Source organism: Poecilia reticulata, chromosome 9 (assembly GCF_904066995.2).
Source record: "Poecilia reticulata chromosome 9, P_reticulata-male-v2, whole genome shotgun sequence".
NCBI lineage: Eukaryota > Metazoa > Chordata > Actinopteri > Cyprinodontiformes > Poeciliidae > Poecilia > Poecilia reticulata.
Window position 1 is genome coordinate 17,819,396 of NC_088838.1, and position 22,097 is coordinate 17,841,492.

General features: G+C 42.8%; 1 protein-coding gene across 1 annotated transcript in view; it reads left to right on the forward strand.

The window, feature by feature from the left end:
* The first annotated feature begins 351 nt into the window (after positions 1-351).
* fam222aa (family with sequence similarity 222 member Aa) overlaps positions 352-22,097 on the forward strand; it is a 74,718-nt gene continuing 52,972 nt past the window's right edge. The window contains exon 1 of the mRNA XM_008418709.3: positions 352-1,427. The gene's annotated coding sequence lies outside the window, so the exon portion shown is untranslated. The remainder of the gene's footprint in view (positions 1,428-22,097) is intronic.

The following is a 22,097-nucleotide window of genomic DNA, read 5'->3' on the forward strand; positions in this document are numbered from 1 at the left end:
CTTACATTAGGCTGAAAGAAATCACATCTCATCTCATTCCGATCTCATCAGGATCTTCATTTCTCCCTGCAGACCAGCCACGAAGCAGAACAGCCTGCCGGACTCTCTTGGGTCCCTGCAGGGTTCTGTTCGTCCCATTAGAGGATGCTGCCTTCAGCCCTCAACCGGAAAGCTAAATAAGAACAGAAACGTTGCTTTGCTTAAAATAAGTTGATCAAAGATCCACATCTCCGTCCTGCCACTGCAATTTATATCAAATCCTTCTCCTTTTTTTGTTATCTTCCGCGTATATAAACAACGTGGTTTCAGACGCTAAGACGCCGGAGCGTCTCTATGGTAACATCCTTCAATTACCGGTGATTGGCCAACCCGTGGGAATGTGTCTATTCCCCGAGCTATGTGATTGGTCGGTGGGCGGTCGGAGCAGCCTGACAGTCTGCAGCGTTCCGGGTTATTGTCAGTCGCGGCGGTTCGGCAGAAGGGCAGGACCGCGTCCCCGGAGCTGCCTCAAGCAGCTAGCTCTTTATTCAGACGGAGCAGTTTCTATATTTGGTTGAAACGCCAAAGAGAGGCTGGTTGAGTTTCGCCACTGAGGTTGCTCCAAGACCGCATGTGGAAATCTGCGTCTGAATCCGGAGGAAACGCATCCAAGAGAGAGAAACCTGCCGACCCCCTCAGAGAAAGTGACGGACGGAGCAGAGCCTTGATCGCCGGGATTTTTTTTTTTTTGCATCAGTTTAGGATATTCCAGGCTGCTGCTTTTGGCCCTGCCTGGATTTCGTTCAGGGTATATCAACACAATAATTGCCTGAATCGCATTCCTAAACATTTACGTTTGCAATCTATATATATTTTTGTTTTTTAAAAATTGCTCATAAGAAGGAGACGGACCCATGCGTAATAACAGCGCTGGATTTTGTATTTTTTTTTGGAATACTGCGTAAAACAGTCCAGTTTTTCATTATTTGGAAGTATTCTCAAGCGACAGAAAAGAAGCGAGCGTTTCTTTTCACTTTGCTTTCAGAGGTTAAGCGCTGAAAAACGAGAAGCGCTTCTCTCTCGGTGCGCAATCCTTCCGAGGACGCTTCTGAGAGACTCCGCCGACCTGCGCTCTTAACCTCCACATTCTATCGGCAGCCGAGTCGAGCTAATAAAAGGGAGGAAAAAAAAAAGGAGGGCGAAGCTTATTAACTTTGCATGCTCAAGGCGAGATTGTGGAATCTTTAATTTTTGCATACCACTGGAAGACGAGGATAAACTTAATCAGCATTGAATCTTTGCAGAGGAGCAGCAGCGGCAGCAGCAGCAGCTGGATTTCTGGGGGGGGGGAAACGGAATGAATCCTTTTTAATTTGGCCCAAAGAAGAATGAGGCAGATTGCTTAACGATTGCATGGAGTTCTAGTCTGCAATAAGGAACAATTTATGGTAGGTACATTTAGCTTTTTATTTTCTCTCCTTGTCTGAATGTAGTTTTTTTCCCCCCCTTGCCTAGAGGATAAAGGATCGCAACACACGGATGTCTCTGATTTAAAGCCTTTGTTTCCATACGTGACCCACAATAAACGCAGCGTTGTTAGAGAGAGCCGAATAGCTCTAGGAACTGCTTTGATGTTTTAATATTGGGGCTTTTTTTCAAGTAAGGGGAGCAATTAAGCGTGTTGTGGAGGGCAGTGCACCGCGGGCACCGGTGGCGCTGGGAAAGAGAGAGAGGGAGAGATTGCGGCTCAGAGCAAAAGGTGCGAATTTTTCATCTGTCTATACGCCCCCGTGCGTCACTGCTGTACAGTCTGGTGCAATTAGACATTTTTCCCACTCATATATCATTCCTTACATGTATTGTGTCGGGGGGGTATTCATAAAATGCTCAGAGAACCGTGTGTAAAACTTTTTCACTTAATGCTCCCAGTGTCTGCAGCGAGACCGTCCATCCCTGCAGACGCCTCCCCGTCCTCTGCACAGGGCTGCTTATTGTAGGTGCATCTAAAATTCACGCCTTTCCTCGAATATAAATGCGAGTTAATAAAAGTCAGAGTCTGAACTTTGAGCCTCGCCGGCTTGCTGAGGTTGCTTTGCAATATTTAGCCTCATTGCTCACGCTGCAAAGAGACGAGCTTCACATTATGCTGACTGAGCAGTGGAAGAAAAAAAAAAAAAAGAAAGAAAGCTGCACCAAGTGTGTTTTATCATTAGACTGTACAAGCATCCTTCCAAATTGATCTTCCTCTCGCTGGCTCCAGTCATGCTCTGTCTCGCAGCCCTGCAGATAGGGCCGGCTGACTGAATGTAATATGGAGAGGCCCCCCTCCTCCACTTCCTCCTCCTCATCTTCCTCCACCACCAGCAGCAGGGACGGCCGGCGCCCCCACAGTCAGGGCACCTGCCATGGAGTCCTTCCTGGCTGTATTGAATAAAACATCCAGTGATGTATGAGACAGGAGCTGCACCCGGGGGGACAGAACTGCCTCATTTACTTCCTCCACTCCGCGCCTATGACCTGCTGAGCAAATTGTGCTCATATTAGCTCTGTGGCTGCTCCTCACCTAAACAAATAGTCTCCCCAGCATAATGCTTGCCTTAACTCAACATGATGGTTGGACAAAAGCATGGGAGAATGGAATGGCATGGGGGGGTAAGCTTCAAATCTGGGTCACTGAGTTATCTTTTCGGAGTTTGGAGTTGTTGTTTTTTTCTGCCTCTTTGTCTTTTGGCTTACAGTCAGATCTTCTTTTTGGACCTTCATATCTCCAAAGCGTTCCTCATTTTGTAGATTTCTTTATTCATTAAAAAGGAGGATGATTGGTACTTTTAAGATGTTAAAATCAGTGGCCCAATCAGAGGGGGTCCCGGGGGGAACCGTGTCCACCCCTACAAATTTGCGCCACTCTGTTGGCCACCCCATTGCCACACAATATATTATGCATAAAGTGCTTTCTTTCGAGTACTTTCCATTTTATTTGTTTCATATTGACTTTTTAATATGCTGAAAAAGAAGATATCTGCTTCAGAAGGTTTGGTATCTGAACAGGCACCAGTTTGCATCTTTAGTACTACTTTGACAACCAGTGATTTAAACTGGTTTTCTATATTCTACTTAAAGTTTTTGCTAGTAAATCTGGGTTTCATGACTCCCACTAAACATGAACTACCAGCATCAGGTCATTTTGTGTTATTTTTGTTTGGTGAGAGGTCGTAACCTGTCATATTTCTTAGTCAGTTGGCTCAAACGGCAATCATCACTAATAGAAATGGTGATACGACTAAATACATAGTTATTACAAAATAATAGCTGACCAGTTTTATTATCTCTATAATTTGTGAAATACTGAACTAGAATTAAAAAATAAGCAAATACAGACAGCATGGCTGGAGTAAAAGGGTGCATAACGGTTTGTTGACAGGTAGAAAATGGACATATAGAGTTGGTGAAGGAGTGACTGACTCAGATGTAGCCCACAAGGGGATAATGACCAAAGGTAAATTCAAAGTAGGTGCAACACAATTTTTAATACAGCAATGTATACAATTACATAAAATCATATGTGAGATTGTATTATTTTTATGAGCATTTATTTTCATAGTTCATGGAAATAATTCCAAAAATAATAATAGTTCTTGGACATGGATACAAACGGGTCTAATGGTACAAAACTGAACAAGGCGGGGGAGAAATGTTAACATTTTAAAATAAAACCGGGTAGAAAGTAGCAAATAGGTAAACTGACTCACAGTCAAATTTGTATTAATTTCTTTATTTTGTCCTTTTGATTTGGCGTGCCATACCAAAAATACGGATAGAACCAGTGGCCTCCATTTAGAAACCTCCTGGCACAGCTGGTTAAAAGTAAAATTATTTTACTTTTAACAATCTAAATTCTGAGAACTACAGCATTCCTCTACTTACTGACAGAACTGAGAATACTTAGAGTGCTTATGTAAAGTCCAATCTGTTGTACTCATTAAATTTGCCAACAGCTGGAAGGCCGAGATGTATATTTTACTCAATGCATTAACAAAAAGCAATACGCTAAGAGAAACCTGGCATTTTATCAATTCTAGCAACTCAAATTGCATATCGCTCTGATTGATTGATAGCTTTTGGGCTCCTTACCGTATTCTTTGCTTATTAAAAGTGCCTGCCTGATGGGAATAAGTGAGCTGCTCTCATGAATATCGTTAAAGTTGCTGAAGTTTAATTTCCTGTGCTGTGTATTAATCTTTTTTAATCCCTGCATGGTTTGATTGTCTCAACACCTTCCCAGAGGCAGTAAAACTCATTTTGGCACTTAAGATGACTGAAATGGTGGATGCAGACGTGTGTGTGTGTGTGTGTGTGTGTGTGTGTGTGTGTGTGTGTGTGTGTGTGTGTGTGTGTGTCTGAGAGCTGGAGAGAATGAGGATAACTGTGTGTTACTCACCTTATGTCCAGTCTTACATGTCTATCTTTGCATGGATTTTGTTTTATTTGTAGAAAATTGTACTTTCCACGATAAAATGATTTTTCTGTACATGAAAGTAAATAGTTTGCTCTTATGTAAGTTGATTTCATAGGCCAGCAGATTGTTTCTTACCTGTAAAGTATAAACGCAGCTCAAAAGAACAAACAAGATGTTTCACTCAAAACAATGTCAACAGTGCCTCATTAGCCACCTGATCAAAGCGTTTCGTATCAAACGTCTACAGCAGTCCTTGTTTTTTATCATGCAGCCAAACAAAAAGAGACATGCCCTTTTTTGTGCATTTCAATTTCGCACGATTTGATACTGCTGCACATTAGTGTCTGAGATGTGGCAACAGAGCATGAAAAGACAGCATAAAACAGAAGCATCACATGCAAGGGACTGCTGAGAAGAAAGCATGACTTTTAGAGTGTCAGTGTGAATGAATACAAGTGAAAAAGACGTTTGGTCTCCAGCTTGATCTATGTATTTTTTATATGCCATTAGGTTGTTGCAGGTAGTAATAAATGCTGCTTTTTTTGCACTATAATGCAAATTATTTAGCACTAAACTTTTGTTCCTCACTGCCTCTAACTGCACTGAGTCATATTGGCTGTTCTTAGCCGTCAGATAAAACTTCTGGTTCTGAATGGGGCAAAGTGGGCATGAATAGAACCGGTTACCTTAGACAAGCAGACAGTTGGACTGTTGAGGGACATTACAGCTTTACCATCAACACACTTTTTATACCAACAATGCTGAATACAAACCAACACAGATGTACCATAAAACTGGGTTACAATCATGATTACTAGTGTGTGACTGAGTGGACAAAGACATTGAAACATCTTGTTTCAGAAAGAAAAACCTTTGGCACTAACATTTAAATATTAACCTCAGATGTTCCTAGATGCTCTCCTGATTGTCTGGAGCGTTGTATACAAAGTCTTACAAAAGTACCGACACCCCTTGAACATTTTTTCTTATACATTTTTCACCTTACAATCACTAACGTAAATGTATTTTACTGAGTTTTCCTCTCCATCATATTTTAATCCAGGGTTTTCCTGAATTTAGCTCCGCCCGTTTGACCAGTTAGCACGGGCCTCTTGGCTGTCCAGACTATCAGTTCAGGTGCAGAGGCATGTCTTGTAAGGTTTGCTGTTCTGCCATACCGATTCCATTTTCAGATGATAAATTGAACAATGCTCTGTCAGATATACTGTTTTATAACCTATCCCTGCTTTAAACTTCTACACAACTTTGTCCCAGGCTTTTCTTTGTGCTGCTGCTTGCTCTCTAATGCTATGCTATGGTTCAGTTGCACACAAGAACTATATGGAAAAATACATTTATGTTTGTGACTGTAACAATGCCAAATGTTGAAAAGTACAACAAGTACAACTACTTTTCCAGAGGATCATACATTATCCATTGTGTGCCCATTGGGAGTCTGATTTCCTATTGTTTTGACCAATCTCCAGGGATTACCTGACCAATACTCTGCTCACGAGTCCTTGCCTGATCCTCACCAGGGTTATCTGCAGCCAGTTAGCGCATGACAGACAACAGCATTCCTCCCCTGTAAACCTGAATGGAGTCACATCTCACCAGACTCCGAGGTTAATGTACAGCCTTTCATTTGGTAAGGTTAGGGCCCGCTTGTCCATTTTTCTTCCTCGAGGGTGCCCTCGCAGATATGAAATACAGCCAGCAGACGTTTTCTCTATTTTTGTGTGTGTGGTTAATGAGTACACTGCCATGACTACCGTGCAGTTTACAGTTTGTTCCATAACTCAGCCTGAAAAGTGAGGCTATGCTTGCTTCTTCCAAAGACTTCTTGGGGGGAAGAGAGAGAATAAAGCAAATCTGACAAGCTCTCCAACAGCGAATTTGCTCCCCTTAAAAACAATGCCGCTCTTGCCTTCCTCATGGTCACATTGATTTGTTCTGGGTGACAATGCAGGCTGCTGTGAAATCACCCCAGCGCCATTGATCTCAAGGAGAAGAGGAGGAGAGGGAATGAGAGGCTGGCGACAGAGCAACATGGGAAAAAAATCCACAGCTTGCCCTCTTCAACCTTAACCAGTAATAAAATGAAGGCCTGGGCTGCAATCAGATCAGCCCCTGCTGCACTCCTCCAGCCGCTGCACTGTGGTGTTAGTCTGTGCTTTGATTTGTTTTTTGGAGGCCCGCACATGCTGTTTGATTTGCTATTGTGGCTCGCCATGTTTCACATTATCAGCTGAACTCTTTATTGCTACTGTTTTCCATGCCAGAAGCGAGGCTGTTTTTATCTCACACAGGCCTCTGATTAATCTTCCCCCCTCTATGCTGGCGTACTTTAATCTTGAATGGGAGATATCTGATTCTCCTCGGCTATTGAGGAAGATCAAACTTTAATGGAACAAGGAACTGCACATCATGCTAATCTCCATCTCTCTGCATTTTGGTTGACTGCGCTCCCTTGGGCTTTGTAGCTTTCTGCAGAAGCAGGAAATACATCAGCCAGATAAGATGTTTTCTCTTCATGCTTTGGTAATTTATTCCCTGTCGACAATGGCCACCATTTTACATTGCTGCTGTCTGATTACCTGGTTGAAGGATGGAAACTGGTAAAAACAAGGAAAACTAATGGACACTTTTAGTCAACGACCTTAATGAGTTTGCTATTTAAAGATGAGTTAATGATTAAATATGACTGTTTCTTCATCACAGTTACTGGGGGCTTGAAGATCTCTGATGTTTTTCCGACATTATCTGGTGCTAGTTTGGTGCTAGCAATTCTTTGGCCTCAGTATTTGTTATTTGGTTGATATATCAGTGTCACCTCAACACAAACCCCTCTCTGAATCAGACAAGAGAACTGCATTGGCATTGATCGTCAAGTCCAAAAACCAATATAATATTTTGAAAACCAGAGTCTGTTTTCTTTAAAGCATGATTTCAAAAATCTAAAAAATCAATCACATTTGTTTTAAATTGAACAAATGTGGGGTCAGTGTGCTGCATAGGTCTGTTCTCTTCATTATTTTCACCTTATTCCATAAATGCCAGTTCCGACTCATTTTTCTAAACATTGTTGGTCATATAATTTATTATATGATCAACAGAAATCAGATCTTCCAAGTTTCAGATCCAATAAGAATAACCCCTGAAGTCAAAATTCTGACAGGAAAAGTCGGGGTTTTCCAAACAGCCCAGAGTGTAGCATCCAATATGGCCTCCACACACATAAAACAAAGAGAAAGTTGTATGAATAAGCTATTTATTAATCCTTCGGTTTGTGTCTCATTAAACCAGTGAAATACTAAGATCTCTTCCGCCACTATTTGTTAGCATGTTCCTTCAGTATACAAACCCATACAAATGGGAATATGCTGTTATTGCATCATATTGCTAAAAGCAGCTAGCTTCTGCTAACAAACCCCACTGCTTTTCTCACATGTAAAGTCATATATTTCCAAACTCCTACCTTTGAGTGAAAGCAAGTGCACTGTGAATATTGTTTGGTGGTCTTAATAAATGACGCCCCAAACCAACTCTGTTTTCAGCTGCTGTTGCTGACTGGTCTTAAGTCTGGGGCTTTCACAAACACATCATGTACAAAGCAGTGCTCATTAGTAAACATGATGATGGTGGATCATTTGTTTTCAGAAAGTCTGACATATATTATGTTTTGTAATCCGTAAGGAAATTTGAATGAAATGGTCGTCAATTTGTACATTTTCTGCTCATAAGTGCCAGAAATGTTTAGATACTCAAGGAATTTACAGAACGTGGAGGATGGCGTAGCAGGCCCTGAGTTGTTATATCATCCAAGCTGAAAAAGGCTAAACTTTAAGTTGCACATCAATCAGTCGCATGTCAGAGATAATCGACACGGCAATCATCTGATTCTGGTCAAAAGACGATTTCTCAGTGTAATGTTTGGTTAGTTCCTTGCTTTGTGGTCATCAGTGTTTACACAATAAAAGATCTAAGACTGATCAATAACGTTCAACTCTCCTTTGCTTTTGTCAAGTCAGTTTTCCATCTGATTCTGTTTTTTTTTTATGCTGGTAGATGTGGCGGGGGGGGAACAGTTTAATTAAAATGTGATGTATTAATTGGGGTTTCTTAATACTTCAGCCCTCCTGCAGGTAAATGAACCAACCCTTTCTGTAATTATTGACCAGCTCCACGTTAAGCGCCGCAGGACAGAGCTTTCCGCTGTACGGATGCATCAAGGTTTGATGCTATTCATTACACCACCGTCGTTTCAGGAACCATCCTTTGACCACTGCTTTAGTCTAACACTTCCCTCGTATTGCTGAGTAACGGGGCGCATTATGCTGACCAGCATCTGGACCGCGACAGGCTCGATGCGTTTTGTTGCAAATGGATAACGCTTATGGGGTGTCACACCTCCCGCAGATAGTTTGTGTCTGTGACAAAAAGAGGCTATTACCCAATTGTGTGGCCATTGCTGTAAGGTAATGAAATTTCCACTGACTGGAGAAAACAATGTTGTCTGGTCCGGAGCTGTAATTGCAAAAGCCACCTCGCCATATTTTTTTTATTTTTTTTTGCCCCTCTCCCGATTTCATTGTGAATGTGGGACGATTTAATAAAACTCTGGAGATTTTTATCATTTATTGCCAGGCTTGGCAGCCGCATGAGGGAAAGTAAAGCAAGGCATGCACAGATAAAACTCATTCTTTTTATGAATTTTAACCATGCTGGAGACCATTTACAACAGAGCGGGCATGTGACCCATCGGGATATATTCATGCGTATGCATAAGGTTCAAGCAGGTCAGATATATTGTTAATATAAAAGCACCATTTTCTCTTTCTAAATGGAAGAGTATTCTGGTATTTCCGTCATTTTCTCCCGTGTTATTGTTTGTATCGGGATCGGGTTGAAAATCCATGGGATATTAGGCCTCCGGGGCAAGGAGCTTCAGTGTGTGCCTGTTTCCACTCTCACACAAAAACATAGAAATGTTGACATGAGGACATGTATGGACACACACATGCACGCGCACGCACACACACACACACTCTCCCAGCCCTGTTTTATTACCTCCTGCCTGCTGCTGGAATTGCTTTCCTCCCTCGAGTGAGCCAAGCAAAGCCGGCTTTATTGTGTTAACCTATTTGTGTGTCAAGAGCGATTGCAGCGTTCTTTATCTCTGTTTGTATTCGGACGGGGAGACGGCTGAAGGGAGCGAGGAAGAGGGAGAGAGAGAGTGGCAGAGTGAAGAAGGGAGGCGGCGGCGGTGGGGGTTTACAGAAGCCAGGCGAGCCGCTGGAGTTTAGACGGATGGCCGGTCACCTCGCTCCACTATGGAGGATAATGACTGGTTGCTTAGCAATGACCCACCCCCACCCACTTCCAGACTTCCATCCACAGCAATCATCTTTTCTTTTTCCTGTAAAAGATTTCGTAAATAATTATAACACAATCTCTTGTTTTTTTTTATAGCAGGGATTGATGAGAGTTTGAGCCAGAGGTGGCACTTATCAACTCACTCTACTGACTTGTGCTAGTGGCAGATTGATGCTTGTGTGTGTTTATATCTGCTCAGTTGGTGGAGTTTGACCAGGATTATGACCAGGCCAAAGCTCTATTTCCTGTCAGACAGCTGCAGCACTACAACCTTTGACCTGTGTAACGCTGCAGCGGCGGCACTGCGCTCAACCAGATGCACAAACATTCAGTCACATATCCATGATTTTTTTTGATGGCCAACCAGAGGCCTGTGAGCGCAGCTTCTTGCGAGCTCTTAGGTTTATTAACATTTTTATTGAGTTGAACAAATTGCTGACCTTTTGTGGCATAATGAATAGGCTGGCTCACTTAGGACACATTTGAGTTTTGGCACGAGTGACTGGCGTCTCTCCAGGTTGTTAGAATCGTGATTTGTTTATTCAGCAGGTGAAAGTGTTTAATGCTGTGGATTGTTTTTAAGCATTTCAGCTGCTTTTCAGCTTTTTTGTGCCTTTTTATTCCAACTGGCAATCCCCTTGCCTCTAATCTATACTGGAGTTTTGCCGTTGTTTATTGCATATAATTAAAAAAATGCACCAACTAATCAAGCCTGGATCAAAATCTGAAAATTTTGTGTGATCACTGTGTTGAACGCTGAAAAATTCCAACTTTTTTCTGTTCAGTTTGCATTAAAACTATAATCTTTGACTATTTGGGGTTGCTTAGCACACCGACCAAGAGCAGATACTTTAACACACCTTTTAGAGTCTTATATTAATCAGCTAAAGGTTAGGGGCATAAGATGAGAATAATACCTTCCTTTTTGTTGGTTTCAAAACTGCAGAACTTTTATGTCTTGTCTTTATTCGAAAAAAAAAAGCCAAAATGAGAATTAGCAGATCAACAGGCATTTGCAATTGACAAGAAAGGGGCAAAAATAATGCATCTTTATTTTGGATTAGTTTCTTTTAACGAGAGAAAATATCTCAGCGGGGCTGCACAGTGGCGCTGTTGCCTTGCAGCAAGAAGGTTCTGGGTTCAATTCCCAGCCCCGGTCTTTCTGCATGGAGTTTGCATGTTCTCCCTGTGCATGCATTGGTTTTCTCCAGGTTCTCCGGTTTCCTCCCACAGTCCAAAAACATGACTGTCAGGTTAATTGGCCTCTCCAAATTGCCCCTAGGTGTGAGTGTGTGTGTGCATGGTTGTGTGTCCTGTGTGTCTCTGTGTTGACCTGTGACAGACTGGCGACCTGCCCAGGGTGAACCCCGCCCCTCACCCAGTACGCCAGCTGGAGATGGGCACCAGCAACTCCTGACTCCACTGAGGGACAAGGGTGTAAGAAAATGGATGGATGGAAAATATCTCAGCATGACAAAGATTTAAACATCAGTTGTCACTGATGTTGCCAGTCAAATAATTTTTTCCAAATCTTTCTTTTACACAGTAATTACAGTTCGTGTTAAATTGCATTTCATGGAGAATATAACACATTTTTACTAAAAAGTCACAGCAGCTAGCACTAACAGCTTCCTCACCCCTAGTAGAAATGACACAACAGTCAGTTTGTTGAAAAGCAAGCAGGACAGCTAAAAGCTACGCAGACATTTGCCTCAATATTAGTAGCTTATAACAATTTAAATCGACTCAAGCTGAAAATTTTTTATATCTTGAGATATTAGCTAAAATAGGATTTCTCCTCTGACTATCTGTCAAAGCGGAACATTCTGGAAGTCTTTCATTTGTGTTGCATACAACAGATTTGCTCTGCGCCCACATCGCCGTGGAGCTGCGTCCAACTTGATGGAGCCGGCGCTGAGCTGCGGTCAAATCTGAAATTTGCTGAACTTTGACCACAGCGCACAACTGAGCAGAAAGCAAGCAGTCAATGTGGAAGCAGAGATTTGTTGCAGGCACACTGCTCACTGCGTTACAGTATCTCTTATCACATGCTTCTCGCTGCTGCCGATTCTCTTTGTTTGTGTGTCACTTGCAGGTTTATGTCTGTTGGTGGTTTTTTTTGTGTGTGTGTGTTTTTTTAACCACAAGATAAACACATTATTTTAGCTTGATAGGACTGCAGCTTTGCATTTTTAAAATAACCAGGATCTGCTTGCTGTTTCGTGCTGTACTCTGCTGTGGATGGACGAGTTTCAGTACCAAAGCAGGGATCACCTCTAACTCCAGTGGCGAGCTTAGCAATTGCCAGTTCTGGCCTGAAAACCAAATTAACCTTTGCTTCAAATATTACGCTGTGACAACTTTCTTCTACAGTTAGGATAACTATTACTGACAATAACTTCACAGCAAAAAAACAAAATCCAAGAAATCTCTTTAAAGAACATCAGCCGTGTCTGATTTTTGGCCATCTGTGCTCTCTCTCCCCATATCCTTTTCAGTGCCATCTTCCCTCATCCCGACTCATGCACCATTGGTAAAATTGACAGCTTTACACGTCCTGGGAACTTCAGACGGATAAAATAAACATGCACACGCACACACACTTCTGTGGCATGCTTCTGTGGCTGCGTCTATAAGAACAGCTGTCCAGCTGTCACGGCAGCCAACTAGTCAGCCACTCTCCAAGGCAACATCTGTAGAGACTGAACGCACAAGGGCAGCCTGCCGTTCTCTGCTCGTCCCCAAAGACTGAAGAAGTATGTCAGACCTTTTGGCTGCACATTACCACTGACCACATCAACCGTATCGCTGGCTTTTGATTGAGAGTTATCTGCTCCTGTGCCACCTTAATAAGCTCTGCGGGGCCTCGAACTGCCAGTCACGTTGTCACAGTCGTTCTTAAAGACAAAACATTTGACTGTGTGGGGGGGAGGGGAAGAAAGAACACAACCCATTATCGCATCCATTAATAGTCATCTGCCTCTGCATGGATGTGTGTGCACGTGTGTGTAAACAAAGTCCCAGCGAGCAAGGTGCAATGGCCTGGAACTGACGAGAACCTACTGGGAGAGTCTCTCCTTATTGCAGCCCACCCCTCTCCGCTCCTCCCTCCCTGCCCTCCCACCGTCCTCCCCCCTCCTGGCAGCGGAGTGATGCTGAGGCAGGCGGCGGAGGGGCACGGAGCCATGTGAGTGGGGAGATGAGCAGAGCTGCGGTCCCCTCTGTCAGCCACAAACCAGGATCAGGCAGATCACATGGGACTCTCTCCTGGGGAAAAACAAAGGGAACAGGGGTGGGGGGGGAAGAAGCAGCTGTTTAGTGTTTTTCTCTTACTTCCTCAGCAGCTCACTTGTGTTTTTCCCCGCTCTGTCATCTTCTCCGCGGCTGTCATTACTTTCTGTCATGCATTTTTTAAAGATACTTTTGCTGGCAGTTTTTGGCTTCATTTGATAGCAGCAGAGATATTAGACAGATGTGACGGGGACAGCGAGACGAGAACGACAAGTAACAGCGTTCCTTAAAATGGGTGTTGGACCCCATCATTAATGGTTGTTGTTTAACTGAGGAATGTTTTCCGCAAACATGGGGGAGATTAAAGTTTGCCCCCTGAACATGTTAGAATCGTTCCTAAGCGTCTTTATGGATGGAACCATTAAAGCAATTGATAACTGGGCGTCTCAGACACGCAGACAGCTGCATATTCATTCAGACTGCGGGCGAAATGTGATGGATCCTGTTTACTGGAGCCGAAAAAATGGTTTGGCATTTAAGTATCTTAAACTTGTCTTTTAGTCAGCGTTCTGTTATATATCCATGATGCCAGTTGTCAACAGGAATTGAAAGGAACACCCAGAACAAGACGAGATGACGCCCAGCATTTAATAAAATGAGATGTTGCTTGAAAACTATTATGCAAAAAGAAAAAAGAACAATTCTTGAGATGCCCTGTTACTTTGGCAGTTCATCACCCGACCAGTGACACTCAATTTGCAGTTTACTAAAACTTCTTCTTCCTTTTCACCAATTATCTGCAGCATTTTGGATGCTCTCTGCAAGAGGAAACAGTCACAATGTGACAGACGAGATGCAAAGAACTTTTAAGCACATTTTTAATACTAGCTGGTTGTTAGCTGCAGCACTTAGCTTAGCATCTGGTTCACTTCTTGCTGTCTGGACAAAATTGAAGCTGCTGTCGTATAGTCATTTGCTGGTTTATTGGACAGTGGTCTAAATGTGAGAAAAAGCACATTTTGAGGAACGTCGAGTCCCTTTGCTTGTTTATTGTTTGCGTTTTGCTTTTGATGCGTTGCAGCACTGAATATTTTTTTGCGAGATCGACTGTGGTATTAAGTTTTCATCTGTACCAAGACGGAGTATTTTACCATGCAATGCTGTCAATATCACTTTTAGCTTCTAGCATACGAAGAAGAGTTTCCTTTTCTACCTCATTGCCAAAGATACTGCTGCTCAAACAACTGAGATGTGATGGAGGCTTCTTTACTCCTTATGGAAGCAGGACTTTCTTTAGTCCTCTCTGTCAACTCAAAACAGCAATTCAAGAGTCACTTCCTTTCTTACTTCAAAATAAGACTCTCAGACACAGATAGACACTCAGCAGAATTGTGAGTTTAAATCACACAATCCCACATTGGGGCCTAATCATGTTAACCTACACTTACTCACCTGCTGACTGCAGCCAGATAGTGCTTTGGGCAGAAATATCATGGATATTTAATATCGTTACGCCCCTTGTGATTACACATTCTGTCACGATGGAGAGGAAATGCCTTCAAACCCAAATTCCATCTGGCTGTGGTGAAATCTCTGCACAAAGTCATTTTAAATGGTCCCCGTCCAGTTTTTGACAGCAAAATCGCCTGCTCATGACTTATCGTTTTATCATTTAAATTTCCCCCATTGACGCTTGCCGCCATGATTGACGGCTGGGCTGGAAAGCAGCAGCTATCTCAATTGAGCCGCGGCAGGCAGTTGGTAACCGGGACAATGGTCTCTCCTCTTTGCCTTGTTTTCACATGTTTTCTGCTGTCACAGAAACCTCGCTGATTGCTTCTTTGCCAAGACAGCATCCTATTAATCTTTTAAATAAGGGCTGCCGCCCAGCAGCATTGTTTGCTTAGAGCCGAGGACCTTGTGAGACTACACTGAAAAGGGGAAAAAAGAACGCGGGAAAAAAAGCAACTGCCAGGGTTGAATCAGGTCTCATTGTGGAAGGGAAAGGCTTCTTAAAACCAACAATATTAGGAATTTATTAGCTGCTGTGTTGTTGAGGTCTTAATATTGCCAGGACTCTCTTGCCCCTCCTGAAAGCGTGGGCTCTGTTGTCCTCTGCCGTTCTCATCTTTGACTCTCCAGGTGTATTTTGTGCTTTTACCAGTACTGTGGCACTCTGAATAAAAGCTCCGGTGTTTATGGCCCTTTTCTTTTTTGTGTGTGCTTATTGATCTCTTCTGAGCGTGGTTGGAATGGGCTTTATTTTCTTCAATTCCGGCCTCAAATAGCATAACAGCAGCATATTCTGAAATGGCAAGCCATTGATGTATTTTGATGTGACCTATAGAAGGTAGAATAAGCTTTTGTGCTTTGTGCTTAGCTGACAGTTTGTTTAGAGAGAAATAATGCTGTTCTTGACAAGTTTTTTTTTTCAGCCATTCCACCTTGAAAAGCCATACTCCACTCTGATTTCATCAACCCGGCTTTTGTGTTTAATTATGTGTTATTTGTGGTAGGAAGTCTTTTTGTGAGACTTTTTTGTCAAGTGGCTGTAAATGGAGAGTAGCTGCAGGGCTTCTGACACCCTCCGCTCTGTAATGAGTGCCTTCCTGTGCAAAATAGCCCCATAAACCAAATCTCTCTGGGATGAGGAACATGTGGCAGGAGTATTTGGCATCTCGCGCACAGGAATGTTTATGGCATACGAGAAACGCTAGGATCACCGAATACCACCCTCAAGTCTTTTTGTCTCCACTCCGGTCATGGAAACCCAGTGAGGCAGGGCAAACTAGATGACTAATAGACTCCCAGGTCAGAGCCACATGATAGCAGCAGTGCTGGTCAATGGAAATGGATATACTTTCCCCCAGAGCGAGGTACGACTGCTTTGCGATCATCTGTGCGGTCATGGCCTGGTGCACGTCCTCACACACGAATGGCTGAGCGCAGAGCTATTCATAGATATCTGTGGCCCGGAGCTGCTTTTTCATTTTGAGAAGAAATGCACAAAAATCAATTAGCAAGTAAGAAAATCAGACCAATCTAATGTCATAGTAATGCAGACTTTAGGGGAATTATTGAGCTGCCCAGGGAAATGGGAGGCTGTTAATTGTGTGCCTTTATAGGGGTGTAACAAGATCTCTTTTGTGCTATGTTAGAAGTATTATTTCACATCAAATTAAAGCCTGTCTTACACTTACGTCTGGTGAAGTAAGTGTAAGATGTTCTTGTGACCATCTCTTTTACGATTGTCATTATTGTTATTATGCAGGGTTCCTGCAGGGCCCTAAAAAGTTATTCAAATGTAAAAATTTGACAATGAAGTTGACTGAACTTAGACATAAAATAGTCAAACAGACCAAGGCTGAACTGGACAATTATTCACTCAGGAGAAATTATTTTAAAATAGTGTTATTTATCTTAATTATTCTGCTTGTGAAAATGTAAAAATGTGGGGATTTTCAGTTGATCTTTGGGATTTGATTCACCTTACTGCTATACTTCCATCCGTACATCTGTGTGTCGTCTACCTGCTTACATGTGCAGGGTCGCAGGGCGCTCTGCTGCTCGTCTGCAGCAGTCATTAGGCGAGAGGCGTGGTGCAACCTGCACAGGTCTCGAGTCCATCACGGCAACACACAAACACGCAGGTCAACGCAACCACGCACACAAACACTCATACTTGGGGACAGTAAACCAATACACCTGTGCATCGCATTTTGCAATGTGACAAGCATAAAAAGGCACAGTTCATGGACCAGTCACACCTGCACTGGAATAGACTGATTAGGTTTTCTAAGAAGGTAGTCATGGGTTGGGATTTCTCACTGAATCCACGAACCAGATCAGGGATATTTTTATGTCATATTTTTATTATTTAGTGACTGATTCTAAATATTAAATAACTTCTGCTTGTTCCATGTTTTGGACTGGTCTAGAACACTGCGAAACTCTTACTGGGATACTGGGGAGAAAAATTATGATTTGTAGTTTTCCAGAAAATATTGCTACAACTTGAGCTGGATGTATAGTTACATTGTTACATCTTCCAAGTTTGACTAGCTTTAAATAGTCTGTATGATTAAATAACAGGCATCTGTCTCTCAAATCTTATTGTAATTTTCTAATAAATAGTTTTCAGCACCTTACGTTTTTTTATTTTTGATTTTTTTGCGTTCCGCAGCTTGAAATGTGCGCTCTGTGATACTGTCAGATACTGTCAGATGTTTGTGTGCACAGGGGTATCTTTTTATGCTTGTTTGCAGGTTAAATACAAACATTGCTGTCCCAGATTCACTCCCTCCTCCCCTCCAACCTTCTTCCTCCACATGATCTCAATCCTCGGCAACCAGCCGGAGCGCCTCACATGCAGCCACCGACCTCCTCCCCTGCATCCAGCATCCGAAAGAAAACATTTCTCTCAGTTCCTCTGCTTTTCAAAGTGCTCACATAGCTTGACTTTCTTTCAAAGCAGTAACCCCCCCAGCGCCACCTCCTGCCTGACCCCCTCCTCCTGGAGACAGCACTCTTGACCTGCTGCCCCATTGTTTCCAGCGGGGATGGATGGGGAGCCGCCTCTGCCGGCGCGATCCTTCACTCAATAGCCGCTCCATCTGTTGACTGCGTGACTCTGGGTTCGAAGCGGGGATTTTGCTCCGTCTGTGCAGGGTGTGAAAGGAGTTATCTCAGGGGGCTTCCTGAATGAGGCTTTAAAGCTGCAATAGAGGGGTGTTGTGATGCTGCACGCACACACACACACACACACACACACACACACACACACACACACACACACACACACACACACACACACGCACGCACACAACACACCCTCCGCCCATCATCGGCCCGACACAGCCGGCTGGGTGTGCGCAGGATGAGAGGCCTCTATTGTGCTTGTTCACAGGCCCCCGGGCAACAGGGTCACCTTGTCCCCAAACAAACGCTGCCCTCACTGGAATTGTTGGCACTGCATGTCTGTGCATGTGTGTGTGTGCTTGCATGTTGAAGAGGGGGGAGCAAGTATTTGAGTGCAAGAATGCATCATCAAAATGAGGGCAGAGGCCTTGCCTGTGAGGAACATTTATCTAACATCTCAGCTTTTCACATCAGCGCCCATTCAGCGCAGCCGGTCTGTGACAGGGGTTCAAAGGACGTCACAGGAACAGCCAGGGCGGCTTTACAGGTCAAGCTGCTTTCACTGAACATTTGGACCTAAAAAAAAACCAAACTACAACAATGTCTACTCTGTATCTGTTGTAGAGACAGCACTGAGAGCAAACAACAGTTTTTATTTCCTCTTGTGGATTTGAGTTTCTGTCTGGTGAAATGTTCAAGTGCTGCTTTCAGCTCCTGATGCTGGTCTGCTCTGCGGTTTGTGCTTTTCAGCGGCGTTTGAAGGGACCAAAAATGAAATCTGTGGGTGTTTAGACATCTGCTTCACCTTAATTAAGGGTGAAACTGCAGAATGCAATGGATTTCTAGCTGAGGCCCTATGTATGTGTACGTCTGAGTTTTCTTCAGCATTTTTGCGGTAACCGAAAACAAACTTTAATCCTCCCTTTCAGATTTTGTTTTAAACTATCAAATATTATTTTACCAAACACATTTGTTCCATTAGAGATTTTTGAAAATATTAATCATAGTTTTTCAAGCTTCTCAAAAATGTGCAACCTTGAAAGGATCTAGTCTGTTCGTTTTGTCTTTTCTGAGAATCAACTTGCTCAGAACTTGCTCAACTAAATTTGAGCAAGTTCTAGTTGCAACCTGGAAAACAATAAGGATGTATCTGTTGCATTACTAACTACTATTGGCAATGCAAGCTGATGACATTTTTTAATACAGTGGATCCGGATACATAAGGAACATATTCTAGGGACATTGAACAACATGATCCAACCCTAAGAGGATTCACCGTTCATGCACTCAGAGACGTTTAAAATGAAGTCAGGGAACTCAATGATATCATAAATAATATTCTGTAAAGAGAAACTCGACTCTCTCAAAGTGTATATCAACAGGTCAAGCTTTACAACAGCAGAAATTTCTCAACAGATGTCACCAGATGTCCTCAACACGCCTTCACCACGGCTCATATTAAAGTAACAGAGTCCGTCTCCTCTCGTCTCTTCCTTAAACTGAGAGGACAAAAATAAAGTGAGCTGAAGACAGAGAAGCCTTTTCGGTCACAGAGTCCCCTCAGCAGATGAGACAGAGTTGAAGGAGGCGGGGGTTTGTTGAGAGGAAAGCGCGGTGGTTGAAAACTGCAGTGACAGCAGAATGAATAAATTGAAAAATTCTCTCATTGTAAATTGTCTATCGCTCGTGACAAACGATCTGATAGGCGAGCGGCCCGGGTACCCGACGCATCCGTCCCAATAGAGCTGTGAATAACTGGTCTATCTCCACACTGCTTAGCACTGGCCCCGCGCTTAATAATTCATACAGTGTGAAATATTTTCCCCGGTACAGATATGCCAAAGAGCTGCCGGCAGCAGGCGGGGGCGGAGAGAAAGGTGTCCCTGTGGTGCTAATTTGGGGGGTAGAGGGGGGGGGGGGGGGTGACGTGCATAGATTTCTAAGGGGCCTCTAGTTGAAAAGAAGATGCCAGAGAGACATTTATTCTGCTCCATGCTCTGTTATTAGAAGGAGCTGGGATCGAGATGCAGAAAGTGAGATAGAGGCATTTAAAGGGATGTTTCTGGATTTTTTAAAGTCAAGATGCAGTAAACGGTTATGGACAATCAATATCTTACCTGCAGTATATCAGTCTTACCATTTTCATTAGGTATAAATCCAGATTAGTTGATCCAAGAGGCTGAAGCAAACAGTTGTAAACGCGAATGTTTTATACATCTGTAAATCATCAGTGCTGGGCGGTCATTTATACAAAAGCCAATAATGTTTTTACACAATACATGCAGGTTGGAGGCTCCGTGCGCCAACAATAATCTTCCTGCGTGAAGCAGATACTGAGAAGAGATTCTAGTCAAAGTAACTAACTTAAACTCTGGAAAGCTAATATTTATGGTGGCTTATTCTATGAGTGATGGTGCGACCCATATTATCTTCCTGTATGAAACACATACGTTAAATGGAACAACGAATACATTTTGGGTCAGAGTAACTGACTCAGGCCTCAGCCACATGACTAGATGTATTTTTAAGCAGATATATTTTCCTTTCCTTTTTAGTTTTTGGAAAAAATAAAAAATAAAAGTGTTCACATGGTCTGTTTAATGCCATTAAAAACACAAAAGTCAGTAACCCTCCATCAGCATATAGCAACACAATCAACATTAATTACTTATGAATTAAAAATAAGATCATCCTGACTACGGCTGAGCTCCTTCTTAATGACTGTGTGCCCAGTCATTTTAACATATTCCACTTATGTTTGAGCTAACAGAGGACAAAGGGAAACAGATGTGTAATAATCCACTAAAAACAAGTTAACTGCTGTTGCAGATTCTCCAATAGAAAGTCGTAGTGGGCATGTGAAAAGTAAACCAGTATTTTATCGCCATGTATATTTATGACACACTTTGATACTGTGAACAGAGTTCTCACAAATGTCCACTTTAAAAAAGGTTTTTTTATCACTACATGGTTTGCTTGTAGATAGAAGGTCCCGACAGAATTGCAAATCTTCATTTTGCATAACATCTGTGTTTGTGTGACCCTGATTTAATGGTTAACGATGGCAAAAGTAGTTTAACTGAACATAATGCTACATATTTTTACACAGCCTTACTTTAGTACTAGATAGGTAGTTTTACCAGAAATTCTTTTACATGTTCTTAGAAAGTGTTTCACATGGGAAGGTCATTAGCAGCGCACTGCCTCCAGCCTTCATTATGCCCAGAGCAAATGCAATAATGATTCAAAGGTTCATTAAATAGCTGTAACAATAATCTCTATGGTGCTTTTGAGATTAGACTCGCTTTAAGATGGTAAAACTTGACTCCTTTCACAGTTACTGTTAAATTTATGTCCGGGATCAAGTGATCTGAATATATTTGCTGAATGCAGTTGCCAAGAAATGCTTTTACTGCAGGTAAGATATTAACTACTTATAACCTTTTAACGGAAACTCATTCTGAACCACCCCTTTAGTTAAGGCTCATCTGTCAGAAAGGAGAACAATTATTCAGTCAGGCTGAACTCTCCTAACATCACAGACTGTTGGAATAACAGGAGCTATAAAGCAGCTAAGTAGTTTTTGCTGTTTGCCCTGGTGAACGTTTTGGTCAGTCAGCGGGTTGTCCGTGGACACCTGCTTCAATTCCTTTCCCGTTTTTCCATTAGATGGCTCCTCCTGTCTCGGACTCCCGAGTTCTGCAGCCAAAAAGCAGCCGTCCCTGACCTTTTTGTCCGCTTTCATTCAAAGCCCACAGCAGCAGCAGCTATAAAGCCGCCCTCTTGTGTGCGTGAACGGGCGTGAGCAGATGTGTGCTCGAATGTGACAGTGTCATATTGCCGTGTGTGGTTTTGTGTGACTCGTTCTGCAGCTCAGTCCTGTACAAACTGGGTTTTTATGGTGCGCATTCAGGCCCTGATACCAATTATGCAAACTATTAAAAATTTAAGGAGGACAGTCTTTTATAATTTAATCCTAAAGTAATAGATTCTATTAAAAATGTATGAGTGGAGCTTTATAGATGGAGCTAGAATTAGTGTCTATCAAAGACTCCAGTCAAGGATGCAGGGGGAATGGGCAGCAGGAGTGGCGGTATTGCCTCATTATTCAAATAGGATATGATTACCATAGAGCAGGAGACCCTCCATGCTGAGGCAAAGGCTCTCTGGCCGCTGTGGTCATGAACAGAGGAAGATCTCCTCTTTATGGGTAAGACAAAACCTTATTCTGATTCCTCTTAAGACTTTCACATAGTGACAAGCGATTTGTTGTGGTTTAGAGCAGTTTGTCGCTGAAATGCTCTGCCGTCTCGGGTTTCTCCTGCCTGTTGTTTCACTTGAGATTGTTTCTTGTCCCTACTGAAAGCATGTAGAAGGTGTTCAAGCATGAAAACAGGAAGCCTGCAGTGTTGTAACT